Here is a 26,479-nt window from a genome sequence, read left to right on the forward strand (position 1 = left end):
CCCGTGGAGTGCCGTTCCCGTTTACGGGCTGGTGAGCCAGAGGGGCTGAGGCCCAGCACAGCCAAGTAGGCCTCCTTGTCAGATTGTGTGGTAGGGTAGCCGAGGGGAGTGCCATTGGAGGGACTGGGTAGTGCGGCATGCGGACTCGGACTGTGGCTGTGTGTATGCCTGTGTGCCCCAGACCCAGTGGGTGTGCCTTCATCCCCCTGAGTGTGCATGCGAGGAGGTGTGCGCTTGCCCTTACGTGTTGGTGTGCTGCCTGTGTCTGGTGGGGTGCGTGCTTGGGAATGTCTGGGTGTGCTTGGGACAGGCATGGGAGTGGGAAGTGTGGATGGTGCAGGGGTAGGGGGGGCAAAGCGCTGCAGGAGACTCACTGCTGCCGTCAGTGAAGAGTCCATGGACCTCAGCAACATCCGTTGGTCAGACATCGCTGATGACATGCCCTCCATGTACGACACCATCTGTGTCATAAGTCTGGTGTGGCCATGGAGGACATTCAGAATCTATGTCTGGCCAACCTGAAACTGCCGCAGAATGTCCACAGACTCTGCAGTGAGGGCGGCAGGGGGGACAGGGGCAGGGGGTGCGGTGCCTGGCACGAAGGAGACATGGTGGTGCCTTGCATGGACAGAAGGGACCGGAGCAACTGGGAGGGCGGTGATGGGAATGGAGGGGGCGGTGACAGATATAGTGCTGCTGCCAGGTGTTGTAGCAGCCTCCCCCCACCCTCAAGGAGTTCAGCCTCGGACCCGTCAGCGTCGTAGTCAGTGTTGCCACTAGACAGGTCCTCCGCCTAACTCCCCTCACCCTCCGTGCCACTTGCTCCCGCAGACCCGCCAGCAGTGGTGGCAGCGGTGCTGGATCCCTCCTTCAGGTCTGTGCAGGTGTCTCCCTCGGTGTCCTCCGATGATACTGTGGGCAAGGTGAAGATACAGAAAATAATCAGTCACTTGTATACATCTGACACATGAGTCCAAACAAAATAGGTCACAGTGCACATCAGGAAATGCATTATGAGTAACATCTAGAATGCTCCGCACATATGTAACCCTGCACTCCCCAGTTGGTTGACCCACCATGCCACTTGGAAACAATGGAGATTATGACACAACAGCAAATAACTTGATATTGAATTATACTGAGAAGCTAGTGTCTGGGAACAGTTGAGCCCAGCAAGACTATGAAGGCATGCCACCTCTTGTTCACTGTGAACGAAACAGTATTGGTGCACCCAAGGCCAAATAACAGACCTTAATGCTGAAGGTGTCCCCACACTCAGAGACCTGTGAGTACTTTGGAAACCCAAACGAAAAACATTGTGATCCCTTGGGACTCACAACACTTTACACAATGTACATGTTTAGAATGTGTGAATGTGCCACTTTGTGAACAGAACACACATGTGCCTGTATAACAGAAGTCACACAAGGAGGTGCACTCAAAACTACATTTACACAGTCATTGTATGAGCTGCCGGCCGAATTCAAATAAGCCACTGTAAAGAAGAAATGGGGTATCAGTAAGTACATATACATGGCACCACGGTGGTCTGGATGACTTGACACTCGTAAGTTGGTATCAGCAACAACCAAGGACTTACCCAAATGCAAACACACTGTGGGAACATGGATATGTATAATCTGAAAACAAGTGGTAATCGAACTGTGCCTTTCTTTAAAATGTGCCAGCGTGTCCCCGTAAAGTGTAAAGGTACTTTCTTTTGCACTTCCTTGGGAGACATCTGTCATGCAGGCACATTATTGTCCTTCACAACAAAACATCAAAGTCAAGCATATGAAAAATTGAGACATGTTGACAAGTGTAGTGAGTGCCAAGGTACAATACTTCTTGACTAACAACTTGAATCATGCCACCTGTCACATGGCCATCCGTACCATGATGACACAGTTGGAAACACATCTGACCCACTGCCTGTCATGTGGAGTGGCACACATGTCCAAACACAGGACAATGCATTAGCTAATGGGCCTGCAATTGTGTCAGGACAAGGAGCACCTGCACTGAGGACACACCCTCATGGGAACCAAGAATGTCCACACAGATGTCAGCACACACAGACCAAACTACGTAGCATCTCGACCACACACTGGTGGCAAAAATGGATGAGCATGAACCATGTATTTTTACTTTTGACACATGCTGCAAAGCACAAACATTAAACCCTGCACAACATGACTGGGTCACTGCATGTTGAGTGTCTGTCCAGATAATTATCACACACAGGTCAGACCTGGCAAGGAGACATAAGGTTTGGACATGTAGGCCTTGCCCGCACAAACCCCCATACCTGAGACAATGTGATTGAAACAGATCAAGAAGTTACACCTCTCAATCTGGGTTTACTAAAATGTGCATCGAGAATTCCTAAATGTACTCCACATCACCTCGTGAGGCTGCCAACACATATTTGTGACAAACAACCATCAACAGATAGTTGTACATAGACACACAGGCACTGCCCAGTGTGAGGATGCACATGCCAAATGGGGTCAGCCTGTACAATGGGCACATGTAGCACACTTTAGATAAATACAAATGAGGCCAGGGAACAATGCCACAGAGGCCAACCTATGCTGAACACACAGAGAATGGGCACAGTGTTGGATGACACACATGATTCCGAGGCAAGGGTGTCTTAGGGGACTGTAGTGGGCACACTGCTCCATGGTCCTGGAATGATCTGACTGTAACATGAGCAACCGTCCCGGCACTATGCATATCTTCCACTCATGCACATCATGTCTGAGACCACAATATCGGTCATGCATGCTGCAAGTCTGTTCATTTGAAAACTCACACTCCTATGTTGAGACTCAGCATCAGTGCCAACTAATATGGACCCCCAAATGACTGAACAGGACAGGGCACAGGCAAGGTAACAACACATGCATCAGACCCCCCCCCCCCACATGATGCAGAAAGCAATGTGCACTTGGATTAACTGGCAGCCTAGATGACCATGTGCAATAGTGATTACACACAGGCCAGGGAACACATGTCAAGGAGGGGAAGGGAGGAAGAACAGCACCGGTTGACTTTGGGAAACAGGATATGCACTGCACATATTAACCCTCGCAGTGTATCCAGGCGACTGAGCACTTCCAAAAGCTGGTGACACACAACAAACACACATGTACCTACCCCCTTCCTGCTGCTGCAACTCCTGTAACCGCCTATCCAAGTCAGGGAAGACCACCGCCAGGACACGCTTCATCTGGTGGGACAGGCGTCGGCGCCCCCCGTGCTTGCGTGGAGGTGAGTCCTTCAGCTGGACCCGGGCGATCCTCCAGGTCCAGCACCGGATGTCCTGCCAGCGTTTCCTCCCTTGGGCTAGGTGCCGACTGCGATGCTCCACCGATCTCACGGCCCTGACGGCCCGCTTCCAGATCTTCCCCTTCTCGTAGGCAGTTACCTGTGAGGATGACAAAGTGAGACAACATCACTACACCTGCTCCATGTCACAGAGACACACATTTGAACATCTTTGATATGTTGAACAGGGCATAGTATGCTGGCAACAAATAGCACCTTTGTCATAGGGACATTAGCCTCTGTGGAAGCCCCAATGCACTACATGGCATTGAAAGTACACAGGTGGCATGAGGGGTGCAACACACTCCCTGATCATGGCACACACTGTGCATCACATGCAACACCAGGCTGATGGACAGCACCTCCAAGCAGTCACATGCCCCAGGCCACTGACGCAACCTCAGCAGAGTACACAGACACACACAGGCACAGATCAATCACCTTCCATTGGCAACAGCGGATACAAACCTTACTTTGCACATGTGCCACTTGCCTGTGGGGTGTCACAGGTGTGGCGCTAGCTCAGCAAGTCAGATACTCCGCACGGCTTACTTCTCACATCAGATGGGTGGAGCTGTTGCCTCCTCCATGCAGCTGTGGTGCAACACTCCACATAGACACTCACCCACATGACAAGGAACATTCACACACATCAATGTCCAGGGGCGTACACATCATTTGGACACTCTCACCACTCTCACCACAGCTCCACTCAATTCACACACATCTGTGGGTACAGTCACCTGTCATACCGGGGGGGGGGGGCACTGAATCACCTCAGGACTATAGAACAAAAATGGCCCAAAGGATTGGGCAGGCTGAATGTGCCATGCACTATGCAGTGAATGTCACAGTAAGCACAATGCAAGTGAGGAGTGCACACATGCATGAGAGACATAAGCCATTCCCACCCCTGGGACCCACTCTAAACAACATTGCATGTCTGTCACACCTGGACAAAATGCCAGAAGTGACAGTCACAAAAAAGGTGCACAGTCAAAGATAGTGGAGTCAGCACTCACCTGCTCCCCTGGTCTCCCATACAGGCTGGGGTACTGTGGGAGGATGACATCTAGCAATGCCTCATTCTCCTCTTGTGTGAAAGGCTGGGCCCTCTCCACAGACCTTGACATGGTGCCAGAGGAAGCACAGGCAGCAGCAGTGGTGTCGACTGAAAGGTTGTGTAGGCAAGTGCCCTCTCATGGGTTCTGGCTGACTTATATCTGCCTTGCTGGGCTGTTTCATTTACAGGAGTACAGAGTGATTGGTCAGACTCATTTGCATCCTACGTTTCCTCCAATCCCTTTAAACATATGCCAGTGAGTGCCTTTGCATGGTTCAAAATTTGAGCATCATGTGAAGTCAACAACCACTTAGCAACATTGTATTTAGTTGCCAACTGACTTTTACAGGCCATCTTATGGAAAAATTTGAACTGGAAACTTGGTATCCATGACAACCAGCATTCAGTTAGGCCCTAATACTTGTCCCTCATGTGTCCCTATGTAATTTAGAAACCCACACACAGGTACGGTGCGTTTCACACGTACCCCTACGGCACCAGTTGCACAGTGCGTTTGACACGTACGTGTACGACCAGTGTGTACACGTACGTTTACCGTGTATGACCAGTGTGTACATGTAGGTGTACACACTGGTCGTACACGTACGTGTACGACCAGTGTGTACATGTACGTGTACGACTAGTGTGTACACGTACGTGTATGACCAGTGTATACACTTACGTGTACTACTGTCGTACACGTACATGTACTACCAGTGTGTACACGTACATGTACACACTGGTAGTAGACGTACGTGTGTACGGTCCGTACACACACCCGTACTCCGGCGGCAACACCAATATAATGATACGGACCGTTCACACGCCCTCAGAGCGTGTGTACGGGGCGTTTCACAGCTTACACTGGTGATAGGAGGCGCACACAAAAGGAATGGAGGTGTCAGACTTGTGCACGGCTGTACATCAAGTCATTGTCATCGCAGTCCTTCATGTGCAGGGCCTAGGTGTGCCAGGCAGTGATATGGCACATGTCTCCTCATGTTTTAGCACAATAGATGTGTGATGACCTGTGTACACATGTCATGTGTGATGGGGCAGTATGTGGCACACTTCCCCTTCCCACTTTGCACATGTGTGCATGTAGTTCAAACGTGTCAAGCACTGCATCACTGGTATGGCACAGTCACCAACACCCGTAACTGTCCCCTGATGCCAGGGACAGGGACACTAACACCTGACATCTAAGTACCAGCGTGCCCCAATGTGACTATGTCCTGTGTGTGTCATGTGTTCCCATGAGCTTGCTGTTGGTGTTCCGTCAACTGCATCTGCTGTTGCTGCATCCAACATGTGTCTGTGTGTAGATGGGCATGGCACACATATACGCACACCATGCCACATGTGGATTCACACGTTACGTGTGTCTGGATGCTTCGAAGATTATTATTTGACATGAGGACATATCTGCGCCGTATCCATGTCTGTGTTTCCGTTTTTCACGTGTACCCCTTTGTCGCAATGTGTGTGATCTGTACATTTTCAATGACATGTGACCTGTGCGTCTAGCTTGCCCCAGCTGTCTGTATGAGATGACATCCTTCAAATGCAGATATGTGGATGTATGTCACTCCTGTGATGTCTCTGGCTGTTCACTTACACTGGCCCACAGCTAGTTTCGGGGCATGTCATGTAGAACTTGACAATCAACTGGTGTAGCTGGCTTTTCGTAGGAGTATCACCTGGCTGGCATACGTGTCCTGGATGTATTGCACAGACCAGACTCTGTATTTAGCAGATGTGTAGTAGCAGTTGAGCATGTGCTCAGTTCATTGACATTGATGTTGTTATGTACTCACTCTTCGTTATTCCTTCCAATTTTCTGCAGGGCACCGCCTCTCCCCCGACCAATGCCAGACTTGGGTGCCATGAGGGAACGTGACTGCATAAGACGTTACCGCTTCTCGCAACAGTTGATTGAGAACTTGACCGCAAAGCTGGAACCACACCTCCAATCGCGACACAGGTATCCTACTGCGCTGACCCCCAAGATGAAGGTGATGGCAGCCCTACATTTTTTTGCCACCGGTACGTTTCAATTCACCATAGCTGATGTGGGTGGCATGTCACAGACCATGTTCAGCCATGTCCTGCATGATGTTTTAGAAGCCATGTTGGAGCACCTGGATGAATTCATCCATTTTCCGACTCGTGAGCAGTTGACAGGTGTCAAGGGTGAGTTCTATGCCCTGGGAGGTATGCCCCATGTAATTGGGTCTATTGATGGGACACATGTGGCTTTGGTACCGCCACAGGCACAGGAGGTCGCCTATCGCAACCGTAAACATTGCCCCTCCGTGTGCAGCAGGGGGTGTTTGGCTCACCCCGTCACTTGTGTGCCAGTTCAATGGATTTACAGCATCTGTGTTGTGAAGGGAGTGTCCAGTGTAGGTCCCACATGTTCAGCCTAATGACCTGTGAGTCTGTTCATATTGATGCATTTCCCTAGGTGTGAACCTGAGTAATAAAGGTGTTCCTCAGCCTACAAGGTGCCTCATCTCTGTCAATGCAGGTCTCTTGCCACTTTGCATGCGGCATCTCTGGCATAGTTGTCAAAGATTGTGCATATGAGTCTATGTGTAGTTTAGCAACATACATGCAGTTCTTCAGGGATTAGGATCTCTATTGTGCATGATGTCCATGGTTGTGTATGTATTTGGGCATGTTGGTCACCGCAACGGGCCTGCTGAGGGTGTGTATCCTGTGCACAGCTCGGCCTTCAGTTTCCTGATCCTGTGTCAGTCATCTTTGGTGATTGTGCATCCATTGTCTCTGGGTGTGCCATGGGAAACCGGACACTCCTTCCTTTACATACGCCTGTTGCAGTTGTCCTTTCTGACATCCTTGTCTTTGTGTGCAACTTGTGGCATAGTTTCCAGGACATGCTGCCTGCTGCTGCGGCCCCTGCAGCAAGGGCCCACAAAGTTTCCGGATTCGGCAACACACACACCTCAAAGATGCTCCTCCCTTCCTCCCTCCATCCATTCATTTGGCTGTCATCAGCTTGTCTGTGCCACTGTTGCGGCCATGCGGTGCCAATGGCTGGACCGTCAGCGCATGCAACGTGCACATTACACGACCCTCATGTCCTTGCATGACCCACATCACACTACAGTCTGATGTTGCAGCCACCCTCCAAGCATTGTCCATCTGAAAATCTACCGCCTGTTCTCAGGCATACCCTAGGCGCACACACGACACCTTTGCATGATGAGTGTGCAACTGCAACTGCCTACACAGCGCTGCCCCGCCTTCCTGACCCTGTCACACCAACCAGGTCATGTCCCTCCTACTCCCCACCGGCTCAGTACACCAGCAAGGCCATGGGAGTGGGACTCAAGCCTTCAGCATGTAGTATAGTGGCATCATCTGGCACATGGCCCAGGTATCATCTCTCAGCGTGTCAATCTTCAATGTGTCCAGGTCCCCCTCTCCGGTATCACATGCGCACAGCACCTCATCATCAGCTCGTATGCCATTGACAGTCAGGTGCTCCTCACCCTCACCAAAGACGCAGCCATTGCCAGTTCCAGCATTCAAGAAGGCATGAGATCCATAGATGAATGGCTGAACATCAGCCACCTGAGGCTGGACTTGTACAGGACTGAGGTAATCATCTGAGGATTGTCCCCTTACAGCTGGGTCAACTGCTTGTGTCCCACCCGCAAGAGCCCTGCACGCACCCAGTGCCCACGCACACAAGATGGTGTGCATCATGGATTTGTCACTCACATTTGCCATGCTAATCACCAGCATCTGTACCTCAGGGTGCAACACCCTCTGCATGATGCACATGATCCACAGATAGATCCACGCCAAGGAAAGACAGACCATCCCCCAGGCCCACGACACTAGCCATGTCAACTACTGCCCCGCCCTCTACGGAGCAAGTACATCCAAACTCCCGGGACACTTGTCCACATCCAGGCTGCATGTGCACACCTCAGCTTCAACATCCCGCGCCCCTGCCACATCACCGTCCACCAGAGATAGCTGCAATGGATCACTGTCTGCTGCAGGATGACCCTCAGACTCCTCACCCACACTCAGGAGGCAGGCCACAACCCCAGACCCCAAACCCACCTTGCTCGTCTGTCATCCGAGACCCCGTTGTGCCAACTCCGTGCATCCAACCTTGCCCTGGCCACCATTCTTCACATCCACCGTACTCCAGCATGCAGGACATAGTTCTCCCACCTGGCAACACATACCTGCTACTCCCTCCCCGGCAACATCCACATGAGCCATGACCTCTACGCCTTCATGATACTCTTCCCAATTGGTCTGTCCGCACAGTATTGCATGCCCCCCCTCAGCAGCTTGAGGCCATCACAGGTGAGTATTGTGCTCCATGTCTGTATTGTCTGATACATTGTGACCCATGTGTGTCCTGTACCAGACTCAGATTCCAGGGTATGGATGGCTTGAGTTAGTTCAACACTCAGGCATAGTTTGACATTTCCCCACACGTAGGTTGTGTACTCATGCAAAATGAATGCAACATCTAATTGAAGAAATTAAGATTTATTCTCGGTGGGGGGCCTGTTTAGTGTGGACAAATAGGTGCTATACAGTGTGCATGGAATCCAAAGTTCACAGGGGGAGATGGGATCCTTGTCATTTGGAGTCATCAGAGTCCAGACCACAGTGTCGGTCATCATTGGTCAGACTGTGACCAGCAAGTCCATGTGGCAGAGAATGTCATTGGATGAGGTGCTGCTGTTGCGCATGAGGGCCAGGTGCCAGGCCAGGTGACCTGTGAGATGTGGATGGTCTGCTGCCTCTCACGGTCTTTTCCGTGGACGACCCACCTTCCTCGGGGGACCCTCAGATGCAGGCCTTGACGATGTTTGTGACACTCCGTCGGACGATTCCTCCTCCTCCTCCCTCCCTGTAGCTGGTGGTGGTCTTCGCCTGGCAGCACAGGGAGGGTTGGCCATGTTGTCGGCGATCCGACGGAGTGAACAGCTTATGTCCGTTTGCAACGCCAGGAGCTCAGCCAGTCTTGCCTCCATCCGTCCTTGGTGTTGTTGTTGACTGGCGTGTTGCTCGGCCTGCTGGTTCTTAATCTCGTTGAGGGTCGCCACTACCTGGCTGATGCCCCTGGTGTCACGCCGGTATGTGTCCAAGATGTGGCGTATGTGTGACATACCGGTTCCCTCAGCTGGCTGGTCAGGTCCGCGCCTCCGCCTGCCTCCTCTCCCACCACCCCTGCCCACACGAGCCTGGCCTGCCGTTGTGGGCACATCGGGTCTACGGGACCCCTGAGGGATGGCATTTGCAGGGTTGTCTGCCTCCTCCTGGGTGGCCGGAGAACCTTATCTCTCCAGGTCAGACTGGCTCAGTTGTTCTGTGCGGGCAGGGCTCCTGGGTGTCTCCTGGGATGTGGCAAGAATGGGGGTGGTGGTTGGCACAGATGTACCTGATGCAGGTGCTGCAGGGGCTTGGGCACCAGAGGGTCCAGGTTGGTTGGGGTCATCCACAGAGTGCTGAGAGTCATCGCTGCCGGTGGGATCATCTTCCTGCCGAGCCTGGGCCTGTGATTGTTCCCCCCCAGCGTTGGGGGGAGATCCATGATGTTGCCCTGTGTGTGAGAGAGAGACAATGTTAATGCTGTTTCATGCGACATCCATGTTTCATACATGTTCTAGTTGCCACAGTTCCTCCAGGTAGTTGTATGTGCCTAGCATTCACATCAATGTTCACTTGTGGATGGGTATGTTGCAGGGGACTGATTGGAATGTTATCCAGGGTCTTTGACATGTCGCATTTGTCCTTGGATGCTTTTTTGGCTGTGGCTTGATCTTGTTGTGTCACATGTCCATTGTGAGAATGTGTGACTTCATTGGCTGCCCCGGGGGTGTGTGCTTGTGTAAGGGGTGAGTGATCATCCCTCAGCCCGACGCTGTTCAACATCCACATGTCCCCCCTCACACAAGTGGCCCGCCACCACAACCTCAAAAACATCTCCTACGCTGACGCCACCCAGTTCATCCTCTCCTTCCCCAAGGACCCTCACACCGCCAAGACAAACATCCAAGAGGGTCTGAGGGCCATCGCCGACTGGATGCAGAGAGGCCATCTGAAACAGAACTCAGACAAGACGGAGGTCCTCATCCTCGGACCGACACCCACCAAACACGCACCCAACCTAGGAGTGATCATTGCATCCTCCCTCTCCATGTCCAAGCAGGTCAACAGCGTCTCCTCCTCCTGCTACGACACCCTACGCAGGTTCCGCCGGATCTACTGGTGGATCCCGACCTAAACAAGTAGAACAGTGACACAGGCCCTCGTCAGCAGCTGACTGGACTACGCCACTGCACTCTATGCAGGACTCCCATCCACACACCAACGGCGGCTACAACGCTTCGGAAACACCTCGGCACAACTGATCGTCAACGCCCCCCGACACAGCCACATCACCCCCCCTCCTGAGAGACCTGCACTGGCTCCACATCGACAAGAGGATCACCTGTAAGTTCCTCAGCCACGCACACAAAGGCACTCCACACCGCCGGACAAGCCTACCTGCACATCAGACTCAGCTTCTACACCCCCACCCGCCAGCTCCGCTCCGGCAGCCTCACCCTCGCAGCTGTCCCCCGCATCCAACGTACGCCTGCCTGCAGCAGATCCTTCTCCTACCTCGCCGCAAAGACCTGGAAGACCCTCCCAACTCACCTACGACTGACCCAAGACCTACTTGCCTTCAGGAGACTCCTCAAGACCTGGCTCTTTGAGCAGTGGTGGAACCCCTCCCCATCCCCCCTCAGCGCCTTGAGACCCTCACAGGTAAGTAGCACCCCTTACAAGTACCCTGATCGATTGTTGATTGATTGACGGTACCTGCTGGTGGGTGTGGTGTGATTTGGCAATGGGTCTCCCAGGTGATGTATCTGTCCCACCATGGTGCATGCTGCCATGTCAGTGAGTGTGAGTTCCTGTCCTAGATTTCTGAGCTTGTTGTGTTTGTGTTAGAGTTTGCAGTTGTCACAGGAGGGCCTTGTGCTGACTACAGCAGGGCCAAGTGTCAGCTACCTTGTCAGTACTTTGCCAGTCCCTGTGCATTGCGCATGGTGCATGGGTATGTACCTGGGCCATATGGGCTGAGGGCAATGGTGTCTGTTTCTGAGTTGTACAATATGTTTAGTGATCCCCATCCTCCCAGCATCCCGGACATCCTGTCTTGGGTTTGTGGTTTGTGTAGGCTGGGACATGGCATGGCCGTGCTTTGTGAATGGGGCATACTCATGTTAGTGGCATGAGCGTTGTTTAGAGTGTGGTTGTGTCAGGTGAGGGCTTGGGGGTAGGTGAGTGCATTTGTTGTAGTTGGGGTGTGGATGCAATTCCCCCCATGTTACCTAAGTTGTTTGTGTACTCACCAGGCTCTCGAACTCCTTCTACTCCGTGTACTCCCACCGGCGGAAGCAGGGCCATCACCTTCTCCTCCCAGGGATGGTAATGTACCGGTCTGCGGGGCAGCCCACCTCCTGTGATGTTACTCTGGGCGTAGTCCGCGTTCATTTTGCGCTTGACTGCCCTCCGCAGATCATACCACCTGGCTTGGCATTAATTCCTGGTCCTTCTGATGGGCACAACAGCATTCACCCGATCGACGATCCTCTGCCACAGGCCAGTTTTTTGGGATATGCTGGTCTGTCTGACCAATGTGCCAAAGAGCTGTGGCTCGACTCTGATGACTTCGTTGACAAGGATGTCCAGCTCCTCCCTTGTGAACTTTGGATTCTTGTCTGTGGGCATGGTGTGGGGTGTGGGTGTGGATGGTTGTGGGTGTGTGGGTGTGAATGTGTAGGTGTGTGTGTATGTGTAGAGGGCGTCTGTGTGAAGGAGGTTGTGTGAAGGTGTGTAGGTTAAGGTGTATGGGTGCAGTTGTTTGTGTGTGATGTCTGTCAGCAGTGGGTCTGTTGCAAAGGCTCATGGTTTGTGATTGTGGGCCCTTTTTATTGGTCCATTTGTGGGTGTGGCTGGGTTTGAACTTTTGGTGGGTGTGTTATAAGAGGTGGTTGTGAGTTTGGGCCTCTGTTTGCCTGTTTGGATGTGCCAGGTCAGTCTTTTAGACGTTTTTTGTCCTGTAGACGTGTTTTGTGGTGTTGTGCGAGTCAAATTGACCCTCCTTGGGCTGTTTTACAGTGTCCTGGTTCAGTACGAGTCGTTTTCGCGTATGTAAGGTGTGTCCATAGCTATGTTGTTGTACAGTGATCACATATGCAATGGTGTTGTACGATTCGTACATACGCGATGCTGGGGTACGGTGTTGGGGTACGGTGCGTCCAAGTACAGGGCTGGGGTGGGGGGTATGGGGTGTACATACGCAGGTGCTGGGGTGGGGGGTACGGCGCTTACATACGTGTGTGCTGGGGTACGGCGCGTACATGCGCGGGTCCTGGGGTGGGGGGGTACGGCGTGTACATACGCGGGTGCTGGGGTGGGGGTACGACGCAAACATGCGCGGGTGCTGGGGTGGGGGGTACGGCGCGTACATACGCGGGTGCTGGGGTACGGCACGTACATACGCATGTGCTGGGGTGGGGGTACGGGGCGTACATATGCGGGTGCTGGGGTGGGGGGTACGGTGCTTACATATGCGTGTGCTGGGGTACGGTGCGTGCATGCATGGGTGCTGGGATGGGGGGGTACGGCGCATACATAGCGGGTGCTGTGGTACGGCGCATACATACGCGGGTGCTGGGGTGGGGGGTACAGCGCGGACATGCGTGGTGGGGTGAGGGGGCCGTACGACTCATACCCGGGCCCAAGTGTACCCAGGGTAGGGGTCGTACAAACTTCGCTCCGTACGGGACGTTTTCCATACGCTTGTGTATTCAGGACGCCGGTACGGATCGGACTTGTGCGCTCGGACTTCAGTTTTATGACTCGTACGTAAAACTGTCCGGGGACGTCTCGTAGACTTTTCCCGATGCAATTCGTATGTATTTTTACTGTACGAATCGTACTTCGCCGTTTGTACGGGACTTGTACGACTCGTACGTAAAAAAATACGGATACGAGTCGTACGGATCAGAATCAGCACCTGTATGTGCAAACATTGAGCCTCACCATCTTCTCCATTTTCTAGCTCTGCTAAACTCCTAAAACATATAGCGCCTTAATACTTAATCCGCTGTAGGACTATTAAAGCTGTGGTGCTGCCGCCCACTAGATTAGGACTTCAGTTCTTGACTGACGGGTGGTCCTGTGGTGGTCTGACATCAGCGGTCTGTAAGGCTTATAGAAGAGCCTCACATGCAGACCTTTGGTGCCAGAGCTCTGATTGCACCTTCCTGCATGGTGTGGCATACACTGCCACACTGTGCAGGAAATGGGGGTGCTGATACAGGGGGCACTATATATGTCCCCCGCATGCACCCCCAGGCCGAATTGCAGTAGGGGGTCTTATTGCCATTCCGCCACCCTTTTCATGGCAGGTTCACTGCCCTGAAAAGGGCAGTGAAATGGCAACTCAGAATATGCTTGGTGGTTCTGGCTGTGGCGCCGCCAACATATTCCTGCAAGTAAAAGGCTGCCGACCCAGCAGGATCATTGATCCCGGCGGTGCTGGTGATCTTGTGGTAGTCAGACAACAGCAGTTATAATACTGCAAGTGGGGCCATAGTGTGGTGACTGAGGAACCGCACACAATGGGCTTGGCGTTCCTATGGATCCTCAAACTCGTAATAGGGCCCATAATCCTTCTGTGCCAAAACACTATGGGGCCTATTACGATGGCGACCGCCAATGTTGCGGTGGTCCCGCCAGGCCAATTAGGATGTGCCCGCCACACTGGCAGGCGCATTCTCGACATTAACATTGCGGCGGGCGGTGCTGTAAGCAGCACCCGCCGCAATGTTACAGCCCATGTTGTGCATTGCTATGCACAACGTGACAGGCACCGCGCGGTGCCTGCCACCTTGTGCATAGCAATGATGGGGGGTACCATGGGTACCCCCCAGTGCAGTCACTCACACCCCCACCTCCCTGGGGGCCCACAATGGGCCCGTGGTGAATTCCAGCATGCCTTTCCATGGCGGAGTCTCCGCCACGGAAAGGCAGGCATCCTAATATGGATGGCGGTGCCTGCAAGGCACCGCCACCATATCCTATGCCTTTTCCACCCGCCCGGAAATCTGACCAGCAGAAAAGTGGCAGACGGTCTTTCGTCCACCGCGGTGCCCCTCGCCGTACTAATATGGCGGGGTGAAAGTGGGTCATTTGGCGGGCTGATCGCCACTGACGGGCATGCGGTGGCTATCCGCCCGCGTTCCTAATAGGCCCCAAAATTACTATCACCTGCCTTCTCTCATCTGAGAACTTCTCATCCATTGAAGCCAATACATAATCTGAAGGCTTTAAGTGGGATGAAAACAATTAAGATTCCCTAGTATGGGTGGAGCCTAAGAAGCACAACTAGGAATCCTTTGTAAAGAGGAATATGCTATGTATCTAAGGGTGAAGCTTAAAACAAGTTAACTAAAATCCTCTGCTTTATTTTACATAGCATTTGGCTATTATTTTGGTGCCTCTCTGTGAGCTTTGATATTGTATGCAGATCACACAGTAAAGGACATGCACCTTAAATTAAACAAGCAAGGCTATTGGCTTCCCCAATGCTTGTAAGCAGTTTCAGATGAGTGAGTAAAAATACTGATTTTGTTTTGAATAACTAGAAATGAAATTGCACCAATTCTGCAAATATGAGAGTGTGAAAAAATTGTACAAAAGTCGTGGAAGGGATAGTAATCTTCAGAATGTCTCACTCACCTCCCTTTTTTCCCTTCACAGTTTCTCTGTTAGACACTTTTGCCCTTTTTCTCCCCACATTTTTCTAAAGTCTTCAGTCTGCAAATCTTATCCTGTCTCTTCAAGCTCCTCTTTTTACTCACGCATGCATTCACTCCCTTGCATTTCCTTCACTTCACCATGCCCCCTGCACACAAACAATGCTGCCACTCACCTGTAAGCCCTGCATTTTCTTTTATTTTGGCCTTTTCAATCTTTTGACACCTGTGTACCTCCTTGACACATTTTTGCAGAGAATCACAATTACAATTTACACATTGCTCTATGTGATCTGTAGAGAATCCATGAACTGGACGTAGTCAACATCCTGAAAGAAGCACACTCTTAAGGAATGCAAGATTTAGGAAAATGTAAATGTAAGCAGGAACTACATCACTTACATGGACTATGTTGATGGATTTTACATCATGTTCAGAAATCAGCATGCCCAATCATAAATATTAATTTAACCAGAAAATAGATGTTTTTAGAATCATCCTTGTGGTACAACACGTTGATTAAAATTAAAAATTTAACCATTTTTTTGTTGTTTAATCTTGGAGAGATAAGGGATTTCTAAGGGTTAGAGAACTTGCCCATAATAATGATTCTACATCCTTTCAACAGGCACAACCTCTCTTTCATGTAACAAACTAATTTTCTCGGAAATATAAAATCATCAAAGAAATCATCTCACAAGTACTGCAGATCCTCCCTTCCACAAATGGGTCTGTAGCTTTTCAACCACAAAGTCACAATTTATATCATCCTCTTCTTCAGCATCCATGATTTAGAAAGTCCTGTATCCAAAGGTTCAGAAAATAAGACTATAATTGAACTTCATTGGGAAAAAGATGTTGACTTTTTCTGGTCAAAACATGTATGGAATAAAATTGGGATCAACATTCATAACTCGTCTAGAGTAGCAAAGATTATCTAATCATTGTTTTTATATACAATAGACTCTATTAACTCTCATTTTTTTATTTACCCAGATTATGGTCATTTAAAGCACCCTCTGCTGATCTGTATTATACTCTTTTATCCTGCCCTTATACATATCAATTTTGGTTGAGGGTATGGAACCAAATTAATGATATTTTTCATACAAATGTGCCTTTAGCATAATCAAATATATTTTTAGGAAGTTTATTAGAAGATTGCTAAATTTCTGCTTCTACTGTCTATATAATTGATCTTTTATTGGCAGTTGCTTTTCCACAAATAACCAAAAAGTGGAAAGTCTCATCAGCTATTTATTTGCAAGCATGGTGGTATGGAATTTGTTATAATCATCAACTAGATAGAGCATATGTTCAACCTTTGTCTTTAGTTATGCGATGAGAAATGTTATGTTCACTGGTCACAAATTTTATAGACTCAGCAGCAGAAACTTCTCTTGCTCATCATCCAACAGTTTAGGAATTTTATAAGCCTCATTTATTTTTTTAATTTTTGAATTGTAAGTATGTATTGCATTCTTAGATTATGCTTTACGCTATGTAGAAATGTTTAAATATTTACAGATGTTGTATTCAACATTCTTGTTGGTTTTATGTGGTTAACTCAATATGTATAATCCTTATTTTCTTTTCTAATTTGCTTTTCTTTGCTCTAGTGTCTTTAACACTTAATTATTGTTATATTGTCATCATTTTATATTTAATGATAATCATATAACTGTTGAATGTGATGACATGTTACTGATTGATTTTTATTTTTTAACTATGCCTTTTGAAGTAAAACAAATTTCAGAAATGGATCAGTGTTTTTGCCTGTAACATGAAGGACAAGACGATTCACTGACAAAATATCGAGAGGTTTGGAGGGCAGTACATGGCACGGGGGCACTACCGGGGGCCCATGAAGGGCTTGAAGATTTTTAATAATTATTTGTCCGGCAAAACCCACTGTGGTTTCATGTGGAGTACTACAAGTCCCAGGAGGCTGTGTTTTCATTAACCCATAAGAGGGTGATATTTCAACGAGAATGACGTTGGTGCTGATTTTCCGTTCCTAATTTAGCCCATGAACAAGGAGTAACTGACTCCGAAGCGAGTAGGGTTAATTACTTTCCACCTTTTACCCCTATAAACCCCACAACCTGCACCTAAAATGAATAGCCCAATTTTCATAATTAATTTTCAATCAATTAATTAATATAAATTAACAACTAATTATTAATTAGTCAAAAATGAATTACTTCCCACCCTTTGCCCCTATAAACCCCACAACCGGCACCTAAAAAAAATACACAATTACCATAATTAATTATCAATTAATTAACTACCAATTAATAATTAATTACAAATAAATTACTTAACACAATTAACGCTATTAAATCTAAATTAAACAAATAAAAAATAATCATTCATTTATTATAATTAAATTACTTCCCACCTCATTCCCCTATAAATCCACAACCCGCTAAGAGAAATAAAAAATGCTAAATGTATTTAAAATAAAATTCATAACTACTAAAATTGTAACAAATATATTAAAAAACATAAACAATACTTATACAAAAAACACATACATTTACAATATAAACTAAAATACATGACACTAATTATAAAATCGATATTTTCAACATCTATATTTTTGCAAACAATATTAATGAATTCTACATTAAAAAAAAGATATTTCTTACCTTAAATTCGATATTCTTGACCACGATATTCTTGCTGTCGATATTTCTGGATCAGGATATTTCCAACTCGATATTTGTGTAAGTCGACATTTCCAACTCGATTTTCTGTCTCAGCATGACTCTATAACCTGTTTCAATGTTAGTTTTTCGGTACTGCCAGTTCTTAGACCCAGAGGGACGTGCCAATTAAAGCCCTGCATACACTTAAAAAAACTTCCCAACCATACATTCTGGGCTTTTATATACAACCTGGAAAACATAGGAACGTCTGCATGGGTGCGTAGATTGTCACATGCTTAACTTGGATTTTCTACACTGTGATATATTTCCCACACTGTTCTTTAGACACACACTTATGCAATGGTACAAAGGTTCACATAGTTAATCTATTGACTGACATCTGCATTTACAATTGACTTCTTTTCAGGTTTACAAATTGATATAGGAAGTTTAGTCAGCATTGTCTCTGCTTTCCGATTTTTAAATTACGTCTGCAGCATTCTTGGACATCATAGTATTTCATGTACAAAATGCTCATAAGTACAGATTGCTGTTGGCATCCCCATAGTAGATGCCGTACACAGTGTCTCTATGTATGCCGATGACCTTCTAATATATATCAGAGACATCACTGAGGATTTAACACCCATCTGGGTCACGCTAACAGAATTTGCAGAGGTCTCCGGGCTACGAGTAAATTGGAATAAGTCTACAGTGTACCCGCTACACCCAAACCTTCCCCACTGGGATATCAGGCTAAGCGATCAGAACATAGCCTGGAGTGCAGATGCCCCCCGATACCTCGGGGTTCGTCTCTATCACACCCCGACCGACATCTATGAATGCAATCATCGTAGGGCACTGGCCGGCATCAGATCCTCGGTAGGATTCTGGAGAAACCTCCCATTGGCCCCGATCGGCCGGGTGGCTATCGCCAAAATGATAATGGTACCGCGGCTCCTATACTACTTCACAAATCTACCAATCATCCCGCCCATAATCTTCTTCTGAGACCTAGACACACTCCTCAGCTCACTAATATGGGGGACAAACAGACATAGGATAGCACTAACGAAACTACAACTACCTACCACACAGGGAGGATTGGCCGCTCCATCCTTTGAATCCTATTTCCTAGCCGCACAATTGCAGTGGCTCTCCTACTGGACGGCAGGCAGACATATCGGGGAGACATACACCGGGACTGGTCCGGTGCCCATACCAGAACTCTGTTGTCTGCTATTACCTGGCACCAAACCAAGACGTACATATCCCCTACAAGTGGTAGTGGCACGCAAGTGCATGCAAAGGATACACCGTATGTCGTTAGGGAAACCCCCATACTCCCCCCTTTTTCCATTGGTTGGATGGCCCAAACACGAAAACTACTACACATCTAGCAATTTACATACATGGACAGACTGCGGCATCACTGAGATGGAGTCCCTATTTGAAGATGGACAACTTAGGCCATTTCAACGACTTATAGATGATCATGATCTCCCCGCTGGCCAGTTTATACACCGCCAACTCCTCGCAAACTACCGACAGTACCATGACCTCTCGACAGGGGAACCAGCTACACACCCGGTCATACACACAATTTTTACACATGGGAATGGGACGCCACCTGGTCTATAAAGCCATCAGGGAACTCATGAACAGGCTACTAGAGACCCTGCGGGCCACCTGGGATGACGAACTAGGACGCTCGCTACATGAGAAAGAATGGGAGAGGGCTCTCGAACATCCCAAGAAGGTGTCTCGAAACGCGCGTTTTAAAAATATACAATTCTACATCTTGCATAGAGCGTATTTGACACCAGTGCGCCTCCAATGATTTTACCCCGACACCCAGTTTTGATGTCCCAGGTGCCGCCTACAAGCAGCAGATGTTTATCATATGTTCTGGAGTTGCCCCACACTACAATCATATTGGCAACACATTCATAAGTCACTTAGGGATCTTACTGGGCTCACATATCTGAACACCTGGGAAGCGTGTGCATTGGGTATCTTTCGGAAGCGGAAACAACACAAAGTGTCCCTCAGATTCACCTCGTTGGCCATTCTACTAGCCAAACGGATCATAGCCATGCACTGGCGGTCCCCCACAGGCCCTCCGATTGCAGCATGGGTGGGGGCGGTCCACAAATGGGCAACGGCAGAGGAAGAAACATTATGAGAAGAAGAAGTGAAAGGGGTGCGCAAACACCCCATATCATTAGAATGGGCTATTCTGCTGAATCAATTCAAACAACCACTACCCCATGACGACCCAGAGGAGGTCCCCTACACACCACGGGACACACAATCACAAGCAGAGGCCACAAACACATGCGCCAGATCTCCCCCCGCAACGCACTCCTAAAGTCGTTTGTTATCAGAACCACGCAATATGCCCCAACCGAAGGCCGGATTCCGGAGCTAGAATGACCATAGTTACCCCCCTCGTCCCTGGAAACAAGCGGAATTACCATTAATCGTGGCGCATGCCACCCTAAGGCCCCATTCGACACCTATACCCAGAACTCCATGGACACTCTCCCAGTTTTGCACCCCAGTTCTATTTAGAAATCCTTTGCCGAAAAGACTTCACTAGTGGCAGGAAATGTGACTAATTACTTTGTGAATAGCAATGCGTTATGGTATAAATACGAGTAATGTGATCTGACAAACCATATCTTGTAGCACAATGTCACTGTAAATTCAAAATGCCAATAAAAATATGTTTGAAAAAATAAAAAGTACAGATTGCTGTTTGTCATTTCCTGTAATGCCAGTGCACACTACAATAGGAACAATGCTGGTTGGATTGCTTAGCTTGATTATGGCAGCCATGATAGTAGCTGGAAGCAAAGGCGGTCCATTTGAAAAGTCAAAACAGCCCTATTTCTGTGATGTGCTACCTAATTAGTCAAAGTAAAGTATGATAACAGCTGCTCTCCTTCCAAGGCCCTTGCTCTACTACAGAAGTTCTTGCAATACTGCAGTTTCGTCCAACAGCGTCTTGTGCAAATGGCTGCATGGTCTCATGAATCAAAGTGAGTATTTGAAATCATTTGTGTCCATGACCTAAACATGTTGTCAGCATACTGTACTCCTTACTTGCATGGCTAATAAGGGTGAAGTCATCCTAGAGCTCAATCCATTACTTAGGAGTTGCATTAACCCTTCACCCAGGATTCCAGGTCGGTTGGCCAGATTAACACTACACCCCAATTGCATAAGGATAAGGATCCTGTGCTCCTACAGCAAAGGGAACACATTCCAGACAGACCTTCACTGTAGTCTAGCCCCTTATACATACTTTTGGTTTCCTAATGAGCCTGTCATGGTTTCCGTCAACTATTCACCACCATCAAGATTCTCCCCCTTTTCAAAAATTGTAAAGTTGTGTATTAAAAGACACTGGCAGCACCTGAACAACGAACATTGTACCCCTATACTGACAGAACGTTTGTGAATTAATTCAGGGCTTAACAAAACACCATCCTATAAAAATATACATCACAGGATAGGTTATATAATACTAATATTGCTCTTGACTTTGCAGAGTATGAATTGGTCAGTGATATTTTGATTTTTGTAGCAGCAGAGACAGGTCTTGTGCAGGTTCAAGGTAACATACCATTGAAAGCATTGCAAAATGACTATTCCATTTGCTACAAGACATATATTTTCACCAAACAAGGTTCGTACTTGTCTACATTAAATAAATGTTTCTATCCAAGAGAGACAGACGATCTGACCAGATACTGCATACAAAAACGGTGAAATATAAATTAGAATGATTAATGCCAAATAAGATACCATCGACTGTATCACATCTAATGAGGATGGTTAGTGCTAATATAGTAAATTTTTGTACTGTGATTTGTGACTAAGTGGCAGGTTCGGGTTCGCCTATAGGGCAATCAGTCAGTGCCTGGAGCGCTGGTCTGAAAGGTCAGTGTGTGTGGGTCTTTTTTGCCTGTTTGTGGGCTGCTTCATTGTCTGCTGGCCCGTTTTTGGGTCTCGCCTACTCAACGCACATGCGCTGCTTAGGAGGACCTTTAGCCGGCGCTCTGCTCTTTTTGGAAGCACATACTCGTGCTTGTGGTGGCATCCACCTTGTGGGAGCAAGCAGGGGCATGCCCACAAGCACAAGTATGTGCTTCCAAAAAGAGCCGACTGCACATGCACGCACGCACACACGCTCCACTCCTCGGCCAGCAAACACATGATTGCAGTGCCAGCAGTGTGTTTTGCTTTTACTGTGACACACACGTGTGTGCTTCAAAATAGCAGCATTAGTTATTCACTCGTGCACGGCTATCATTTACCTTGTGTTTTGCTTTTACTGTGACAGTTTTCTCATCACTTCTTCCCTCGAGCTCTATCTTGCTTTCTTTTTTTTTATCATTCACTCTGTGTTTTGCTTTTACCTTTTCTCACTATTTGTCACCACGTCCACCACCACCACGTCCACCACCACTACCACGTCCACCACTACCACCACCACGTCCACCACCACCACCACTTCCACCACCACCACCATTTCCACCACGTCCACCCCCATGTCCACCCACACCACCACATCCACCCCCATGTACACCACCACCACATCCACCACCATGTCCACCAATGCCACGTCCACCACCACCATGCCCACCACCACCATGCCCACCACCACCACGTCCACCACCACTACCTGCACCACCACCACGTCCACCACCGCCACACCCACCACCACCACCACGTCCACCACCACCACATCCACCACCACCATGTCCACCACCACCACCATGTCCACCACCACGTCACCCACCACCACGTCCACCACCACGTCCACCACCACCACGTCCACCACCATGTCCACCACCACGTCCACCACCACGTCCACCACCACATCCACCACCACCATGTCCACCACCTCGTCCACCACCACCAAGTCCACCACCACATCCACCACCACATCCACCACCACCACGTCCACCATAACATCCACCACCACATCTACTACCACCACATTCACCACTACCACATCCACCATCACCACGTTCACCACCACCACGTCATCCACCACCACAATGTCCACCACCACATCCACCACCACCACAATGTCCACCACCACCATGTCCACCACCACCATGTCCACCACCACCAACACGTCCACCACCATGTCCAACACCACGTCCACCACCACCACATTCACCACCACATCCACCACCATGTCCAGCACCACCACGTCCATCATCACCACCATGTCCACCACCACCATGACCCCGTCCTCCACCACCACCTCCTCCACCACCACGTCAACCACCACCACATCCACCACCACCAGCATGTCCACCACCACCCCATCCACCACCACAACATCCACCACATCCACCATGTCCACCACCACCACCACGTCCACCACACCACCACGTCCACCATGTCACCACATCCACCACCAACACCACATCCGCCACGCCCACCACCACCATGTCCACCACCACGTCCACCACCACCACATCCACCAACACATCCACCACCACGTCCACCACCACCACATCCACCACCTTCACATTCACCACCATGTCCACCACCACCATGTCCGCCACCCCCACCACATCCACCACCACCATGTCCACCACCACCATGTCCTCCACCACCACCACGTCCACCACCACCACATCCACCACATCCACCACCACCACATCCACCACCACCACATCCACCACCACCACATCCACCACCACCATGTCTACCACCATGTCCACCACCACTACATCCACCACCACCACCTGTACCACCACCACGTCCACCACTGCCATGCCCACCACCACATCCACCACCACCACGTCCACCTCCACCATGTCCACCACCACCACCATGTCCACCACCACCATCACATCCCCCACCACAACGTCCACCACCATGTCCACCACCACGTTTACCACCACCACTTCCACCACCACATCCACCCCCATGTCCACCACCATGTCCACCACCACCATGTCCACCACCACCACCATGTCCTACACCACCACGTCCACCACCACGTCCACCACCACCACATCCACCACCACATCCACCACCACATCCACCACCACCACATCCAATCCACCACGTCTACCACCACCACATTCACCACCACCACATCCACCACCACCACGTCCACCACCACACCACCACCACCACCACAATGTCCACCAACACCACCACATCCACCACCACAATATCCACCACCACCATGTCCACCACCACCATGTCCACCACCACCACGTCCACCTCCACCATGTCCACCACCACCACCATGTCCACCACCACCATCACATCCCCCACCACCATGTCCACCACCATGTCCACCACCACGTTTACCACCACCACTTCTACCACCACATCCACCACCATGTCCACCACCATGTCCACCACCACCATGTCCACCACCACCACCATGTCCTACACCACCACGTCCACCACCACGTCCACCACCACCACATCCACCACCACATCCACCACCACCACATCCAATCCACCACATCTACCACCACCACGTCCACCACCACACCACCACCACCACCACAATGTCCACCAACACCACCACATCCACCACCACAATGTCCACCACCACCATGTCCACCACCACCATGTCCACCACCACCATGTCCACCACCACCTCGTCCACCACCATGTCCAACACCACGCCCACCAACCACCACATCCACCACCACATCCACCACGTCCATCATCACCAACATGTCCACCACCACCATGACCACGTCCTCCACCACCACATCCTCCACCACCATGTCAACCACAACCACGTCCACCACCACCAGCATGTCCACCACCACCACCACATCCACCACCACAACATCCACCACATCCACCACGTCCACCACCACCACCACGTCCACCATGTCCACCACCAACACCACATCTGCCACGCCCACCACCACCACGTCCACTACCACGTCCACCACCACCCCATCCACCACCACATAAACCACCACCACCACATCCACCACCACCACATCCACCACCATAACATTCACCACCATGTCCACCACCACCATGTCCAACACCACCACCACATCCACCACCACCATGTCCACCACCACCATGTCCTCCACCACCATCATGTCCACCACCACCATGTCCACCACATCTACCACCACCACGTCCACCACCACCACATCCACCACCACCATGTCTACCACCATGTCCACCACCACCACTTCCACCACCACCACATCCACCAACATATCCACCACCACCACCATGTCCACCACCACATCCACCACCACACTGTCCACCACCACGCCCACCACCACGTCCACCACCACCACCACCATTTCCACCACCATATCCACCATATCCACCAGCACATCCACAACCACCACCATGTCCACCACCACATCCATCACCACCACGCCCACCACCATGTCCACCACCACCACGTCCACAACCACCATGTCCACCCCCACCACCACCACCACGTCCACCACCACCACACCCACCACCACCACAACCACCACCACCACATCCACCACCACCACATCCACCACCACCATGTCCACCACCACTACCACGTCCACCACCAAGGCTATAACCACCACCATATCCACCACCACCATATCCACCACCACCACCATGCCACCACCACCACATCCACCACCACCACGTCCACCACCACCACGTCCACCACCACGTCCACATCCACCACCACGTCCACCACCACATCCACCACCACCACGTCCACCACCACCATGTCCACCACCACCATGATGTCCACCACCACCACCATGTCCACCACCACCAGCACCACGTCCACCACATCCACCACCACCACGTCCACCACCACCACCATCACCCATGACAGGTAAAGTGTCACTGGAGGGCAGGGGTAATAGGAGTGTCAACCCCGACTGTACATGGGACATTTAAGGATGCATTGGTTGCGAGAAGATGGGAATTGGGGCTAGAAGTATTACACCAGACCCAAGATACATTTTGAAGAGGCGCAATGTCACAGGGGCTCCTATAAAAGCACTTGCAGCATCTCTACCTCACAGTGGCATACCTGCACAAGCCACTCACTCAAAAAAAGCATTGGCATAGCCAACAGGTCTCGCCTTTGGGACCTTATAAGTGTTTAGCCATGCAACACTTGATGTTGTTGCACCAAGGATATTGTGCTGGATAACTAAACACTTATAAGGTCCCAAAGGTGAGACCTATTGGCTATGCCAATGCTTGTTACTTTTGATTTCAAAATAGAAAAATCCCTGATATTAAAACAAATATTGCCTGCAGCAAGCTTGAATCCATGCAGTCTTCCATACCTTGCAAAACAATTACACAGCGTGTTTGTACACGTTTAAAACGGTCCCAATTTGCAAACAAGGGCCACATTTAAGCTTTCTAATGCAATAATGGGGCCCACTTTTATTTTGCTGCGTAGGCCTGTTTTCTGTCCCAGTCTGGCTGTTAGACATACCATGCTAAGGGTGGTCTTTCACCAAACCATGTGCCTTACTCCTTTTTTGCTGATCTCGTTTTTGCTGGCTTTGGGACTCTGTGCACTTTACCACTGCTAACCAGTGCTAAAGTATGTGTGCTCACTTCTCAAAATATGGTAA

This window comes from Triturus cristatus, chromosome 3_1 (assembly GCF_964204655.1).
Source record: "Triturus cristatus chromosome 3_1, aTriCri1.1, whole genome shotgun sequence".
Classification (NCBI taxonomy): domain Eukaryota; kingdom Metazoa; phylum Chordata; class Amphibia; order Caudata; family Salamandridae; genus Triturus; species Triturus cristatus.